Source organism: Pyxicephalus adspersus, chromosome 7, assembly GCF_032062135.1.
Source record: "Pyxicephalus adspersus chromosome 7, UCB_Pads_2.0, whole genome shotgun sequence".
Taxonomy (NCBI): Eukaryota; Metazoa; Chordata; class Amphibia; order Anura; family Pyxicephalidae; genus Pyxicephalus; species Pyxicephalus adspersus.
The window spans coordinates 72,120,761-72,127,773 of NC_092864.1; the positions used below are offsets into that span (position 1 = coordinate 72,120,761).

General features: G+C 37.2%; 1 long non-coding RNA gene across 1 annotated transcript; it reads right to left on the bottom strand.

Annotated features, from left to right (window-relative positions):
- Positions 1-5,945: 5,945 nt before the first annotated feature.
- On the bottom strand, positions 5,946-7,013 carry LOC140334625 (uncharacterized). Its single transcript, XR_011921613.1, has 3 exons — positions 6,955-7,013; positions 6,102-6,192; positions 5,946-6,035 (listed from the first exon to the last, which is right to left on the bottom strand). It is a non-coding gene; the product is annotated as an uncharacterized lncRNA (long non-coding RNA).

Genomic DNA, 7,013 nt, shown 5'->3' on the forward strand with positions numbered 1-7,013 from the left:
CAGATGAATTTTATTGTGGCTAGTCACTAACAGCCATAAACTAACAGCCTGTGTTTCAGTGTGAGACAGGAAAGGTTGAGGCCATAATAGCCTGGCCTACTCCCAAAACCAAGAAATGGGTAATGTTATTCTTTGGGACTGTCAGATGCTATAAGAAGGTTGTACCTTACTATAATTTCCTAGCCGGGGCCCTGACCGGCCTAGCCCGATAATGAAAGCCCAGAACAGTGGGAGTGCTGGCAGAGTGTAAGCCTTCCAGAGAGGAAGTAGTGCAACACGCCAGGAAAATATTTCTTCCCTATTTTCTCTGATGTCTCTGAAGAATATCTTTTGATGCGGGAAGAGACTATACAAGGCTCCCCCTACAAACACATTATCCATATGGCCGCATCTCTTCACATGACAGCCGCAATTTGGGAAGAAATCCATCCTACCGACCATCTACTACACTCCACTGGTAAGTCTAAATCATTGCCTTAATATTATTTGTAAGCTTCTTAACATCCGCTTCTAACAAAAATGGACACCATTTGTTCAATATATTATTATGTCTCCATCAACCTATTCCTCCATCATTTCTTACACAGTCAATTATTTCTCCTTATTTTTTTAGCCTATACATCAGAATTCTTGATGACTTTCTGATTCTTGTCTCAAAAGTTCCATTTTACAACTACCTGGAAATACATAAATGATTAATGCGTCACAACCATGCAACACCAGAAATCTACATATTAAACTGCAAATCATCCATATATGCAATACAGATTCGTAAACCTGTTCTTACCTGATATGTTACCAACATATGTATTTTGAACTTAATAATACACACATAAGGACACAAATGTACACTCTAAATAGAAAGGTTGTAAATCTGTTTATCATATATACTGCTTTGGATTTACTTTAATTGATATGACTTGTATCCTTGTATGTACTCTTGTGAAATTTTGAATATTACCAGTTGCTTTTTTTTTCTTATGACCCATAGGGGCATAACAGCCAAAACTTTCTTCTTATCAGGTCATTCCCACCCAAACCTAGCGTATTGCAGGCTTTTGTATTTGACTTGCTAAAAAGGTTTACCCTTAGGTGGCTCTCCAGAGGAATAATCAGAAAGTCTCATAGGAGCCTAAAGCAGCTCCCCCATAGATAGGACCTGCAGCCTGATGAGATGGGAAGGGTTTCGGGGGGTTTAGTTATGTTTAGTTAGTTTTAGGTAATTATGGTTAGTTATGGCTAGTTATGGTTAGTTGGTCGATTAGGTATGGTTAGTAAGCTATGAAGCAATGGCTGGTTATTTATTAGTTATAATTTGTTATAGTTAGTTATGGTTAGTTATCATTAGTTATGTTGGGACCAATATATTATGTGGTTAAAAGTTATTTATTCCTATTTCATCATACAGGTATTTTGATATTGGTTTTGGTAATAAATGGTCATCTGGCCATTTCCCAGAGGTTGGTGTGGTTGTACAATTAGGGAAATAGTGGTTTGTGGGGGAATGGTAAGCAAGGACAGGGAAGATCTATTGCTGGGTTTACAACATATACTTGCTGTTCTATTTACCTGCATACAGCTAGAAAAGAGCACGCATTGTTCGAGAGCAAACCCCTCAGTAATTTTTTCTTTATACTGTGAATGGAAGAACCAATTTAGCTGGTAAATGGCAATTATCAATCTCTTTGGGAAACTCCCTTTCACTGTGTTTCACAACAATCATCAGAAGCTCATTCATCAGAAATATTTAAAAATTCAACAAGTTACCTATGCCAAGCTGGGGGGGGGGGCACTTAGTCCATTTAACATGACCTGGTTTGAGCAGGTGTGTACAAGATCCTCATCAGCCACGTATAGTGACCTAGTACAGAAATGTACTTCTACCCCCTCCTACGTGTCCCACTGGGAAACTGACTTCTCTTATCGCTAGGGCAGGAAGATCAGGAACAAATTTGGCATACAGTAGCACATTGCAGCATAAATGCATCGGCGGTGGAAGCCAATTATAAATTGAAGATGCAATACTACCGAACTGTTTGGCTAGGATAAAACCCACCTGCTCTGGAGGTTGCTTTGGGGATGTAGAACAGTGAAAACATTAAATCTTATTAGGTAGGAATGTCCCAAGGTGAAAAGATTTTGGACACAACAAAACAACCTGTGGAGGTCTTTTTAATCGTGAAGCCTTCTGTTTGTACCAATAACCAGTCCAAATTGTTGACTTACCTATTTACTTCAGCTAAAACTATTTGCCAGGGCCTGGTGGTCTGCTAATCCCACCATAACAAATTTCTGTGCCCAAATTTCAGAAGATCTGGTTTCCATGGATTGAGTACAATATGCCTATGGGCTGGGATTAATACGGTCCATATAATGGTAGGTGTATAATAAGAAATACAGTTCCAGAAAGTAAAAATCAGCTATTTGTGCAACTTACCTTTCCTTGTTCCCTACTCTCTACGTTATCGATATCTTTTAATGGTTACTGTTTTCAAGAATTTGTTTTTGTATACCATATCTAATGGGATTTAAGACGTATAGTCCTATGCAAATTGCTAGTGCCTGCTATATGTTTTTTTTACTAGCATTTTGTTTTGTTTGTATGCTTGGGAGTTCTGTGAATTGATATTTGAATATTGATGCCTTCCCTTTCGTTTATATTTTTGTAAAAACTAATAAAAATCTGTTGAAACCAGAAAAGACCATGTATGCAGCAAGAGTTCATTAAGATTAAACAGCAGTTGCATTGACTGTTAAGTTCTAGCTCCCCCAAAGAAAAGTTGGATTTTGTGTACTTTTAATATATTTCTCTGCATTTATTTTACTTTATACTATAACCACTAGAGTGCAACGTGCGTCATTGTGGGAGGCGGGGTGGGAAATTCAAATCACTTTGTATTGAACTCAATACAAAAAAGCTGTATTGAGTCTAATACAAAGAAATCTTTATATAATATATATATATAATTGTATTATATATACAATATAAGTTACTGTACATATACATTCTATTATACACCATTTTTTTCTAAAGATTTTTTTGTTTTATAAAAAATTTTTTATTACATTTATAAAATTTTGGACATAGTTCGGTGAGTTATGTGGTAATTTGTTGTAATTCAGTGAATTATAAGTAATTATTGAGTAATTCGGTGAATTATAGCCTACAATCTGAAATACATTTTCATGCAAAAAATTTTACACTTTTTGCAGGGAAGTTTGGAAAGAATTAGAATACCCGGCGTTCGCGTATGCGTCCCTTGGTGATTCCTGATAATGTCCGTGCGTGTGCCCGTCGACGGGGGTCGTAGCGGGAAATTAAAATATTTTGTATTGGATTCAATACAAAGTCCTGTATCCAATCCAAAATATATTTATGTGGTTTGGTCTATAGGTATGTGCCATTTTAAAATTTACCACACTAGGGAGGTGTTTTAGAAAAATATATTACTATACAGTATACTGAATTATTACATTTTCAGTATTTATTTATGTTTTCTTGTTTAAGCTGATTTTCGTGTTTATTTAATTTTATTTATTTTATTTGTTTATTTTTTTTACATGATTGTGTTTCAAACTTTTTTATATTCATGAGATCTACTAGAACCCTGTTCGGACATATTTCTGTAAGTTACTGGTCTACAATTAAAAAAAAAAAAAAAAAAAACCTATAACGCTTTTAGTACAGAAATCCAGACATCAGTGTAATGCCCAGGTGGTTAATGCTTATAAAAACATACCACTTTTGAACTTACAGCATTAATATTAGGTCTACACAAACCATTTCCCATGTGTTTAACCTGAGGCTTTAAAAGCCCATGTTTGAAATTCAGGTGTTTTAAAGCTTGCCTTTAAACCACTAGAAATCATATATGGTGCAGTTAAAAGTGCAATTAGATTTTTAAGATTTAAAAATGCCATGGAAATCAATTTTTGAAATACAGAAAGGACCATTATCTATGACACAAAAAAGTGCCTCTCCTGGTGTAGATTAGCCCATTGGAATTTTAAACACAGACTTGTAAAGCACAAAACACCCAAATGCTCCCATTGATTGCAATAGAAAGATAAATAAACCCTCCCTAGCAGTATTCCTGAGTGACTTGGGGTGGATTTTCCATATATTAAAAAAAAACAAAAACAAACAACCCACACACCTGTATTCCCGTGTCACACTTGGGGTACCTAAACACATAATAAAACCCCACTTACCTTGCTGTCAGCATCCCCCCCCCCCCCCCCATCTTCCTGCTGGTGGGAAATTGAAATAATTTTGTATTGAATCTATGTCATACTCAGGTATGACAACAGAACTGAAAAATAAGTGCCTGTGAAAAGCAGGCCCTTGTGATAGCTTGTTGGAGCAGCAGGCACCATAGGATATTTATTAAGACCAGCTGTACATACTATGCAGGACCTGCCTGGAGCACCATAATTTCATATTATTTGCAGAAGCCATGTTTTGTGGTGGTACTTTACTACCCTATTGTATACCACCAAAACATGGCTAGCAGACTTTGCCTGCAGGCAGCATACTTATACCCTTTTCTTATCTAGAAAACTTACCTTTACTACAACCATGTGTCTGCTCCCATCCTTAACCCTATCATAAACACATAGCCCCTTAATCATATCAGCAAATGAAACATATCAACTCTTAAATCCTGAGGAAGCCCTTAATAGCCAAAACATGTCGGGACTGAGTTCCTGCAACTTCCATTTAACAGTATAAATTTGTACAGAATGACCACAGACTGATTATCCCAAAGCAAACCCTTAGCGAAGCCTGTCTTTTCTTCTCTTAGCCTTATACAACCAGGCCAGGCACCTTATGATTAAAGTCAGACACATGAAGGGTCTTGGGTCACAAAACTTTCTCATATCAAACCAAGTAGTGATCAGAGGATAGAGGGCTTCCCCTTGCCACACATCTTTTTATTCAACAATTTGAAAAGTTGTTAGAAGATTGAGGACTGGTGTTTGCTTGCATTAGCAGATTTGTTTAATTCAATACCCTACTTGATGTAGTATCCCATTACTTCACCTAAGCTTGCATAATATTAAAACATCTCTTGCATACGAGATGCATTTTGTGAAAAATTTCAAAAATGATAAAGTAAACTTTTTAGAGGTAGTCTTCCAGCTATTGCATTGATCTAGATTTTGACACTTGGCCTGGCATTGCTGGCTTCTGTATGCAGTTATGCTCCAAGACTTGCATAATTTGTAGGAGCCATCATGGTACACATGGTATGGCCCTGCCTTTAGTTAAAATAGTACATTTCTATGCAACCAATCTAGCTTCACACTAGAAGCAGATATCACCCATATTTAGTTATTTGCACATAATGTCAAAGTTAAGACTTAACTTTCACAAGCCAAGCCCCAAATGTATATTTGTAGCCATTTATATGGACATAGGCAGTCATGTCCCAGTAACATCCCCCTTCCAGATGTTTATCTTCAAGGTACAGGAAGGACTAACAAGCAAATTATTAATGCAAGTCAATAATGCTGTGCTGCAGAGTTATTGTATTATGCCAGTACCCCCACCATTCTAATGCTCAACATTCCAGGTAGAAAGAACCTGGCTAGGATGTCCAGGGTTGCATAAAACTCCATAGATCTTAGGCAGGTAGAGGAACATGCTGATATACACAAACAAGATAGAATAAAGCATGTTAGATACCTAATAAAGCACTTCCACATTTAATTGAAGTATTGTTTTTATTACAAAATTTTTAACAGTCAATGGATTGCCTTTTGTTTGAAGCTGGACACTAGAATGACGACCAGGACAATCACAGCAACTATTCCGAAAGCAGGCAGAACGCCAAGAGTGATTTGTTCAATAATGCTGTTCTCATCTAGAAGAAATACACAGAATAAGCAACCAACTTGACAAATCACTTGTAGTATAGTGTAGTATATGTATTCTACATTACCTTGTAGGATCATAGCAGGATCGGAGTCAACAAACAGTAGTGGTCCAGGAAGACTAGCCAGCATAGAATGTCTGTTCATAACCAACTCATCTACAACAAAAAGACAAACCATGTATAACAGCTACATATGTTGGGAAGTAAATGGTTAACACTTACCCCTCTTTCTTCTAGATGGACAAGTTTTTGTGCAGAGAGGATTGTCTGGAGACAGGGTACTGCAAATAAGAGCACTGCAGTGGAAATAGACCTGCAAAATAAGAATACTTATGGTCATGTAGTTTGTAGACGTGTGTGCAGTGACCCCCAGTTATATTGATATACCTAGTACAGATGTTATATATGCCTGCCAATTTGAAAGTTTGCTATTTGTACCCAGTTTTCAGCTTTTATAACCTCCACTCAACCCTTTGCTAGTTACACTTGCTCAAAGCCCTGCAGCTATATTTCTCAGTACCATACTAGAAACCAAGTCAATGGTGCTACACAGGACCAGTAACATGAACTGTAGTCATTCATGACACTAGGATTGATTTTTCCCATGCCTCAGCATTGCCACAATAGCTTGGTCAATAACTACATTGACCATACAACTGAGCTCCAGATTTAGAACACCGTTTTTAAGTGACCCAGTAAAGGCATCTGTCCAGGTACCAGTTTTTCCCCCCCAAAGTACAGACACATCAACCCATTCACATGGAACATGAGACTGTAGATGTTATTTGTATAACACCAGGAGGTGACATTTGTTGGACCATCCCTGTTCTACCAACATCTCATCCTTGTGTTGGAAGTAAGTGATTGCTTAGGGGTGTTATACTGATGTGGCATGCAAAATCAATTACAAGAATGGCCATGTGCCGCCATTGCATTTCCCATTAGCAAAAGCCACTTGAACACCTAATCAAGTGTAGGACATTTATGGAGGAAAAAAAAAAAATTTAGAATTGACATTTCCCCCCCATAGAGTGGAAGTGTAAAGCCACCAAAATCTGTATTGTTTTGTACTTACAGCTTCAGTTGATAGACCACCACCCACAATAAATGCAAAAGCCTTGACTTCAAATCTCT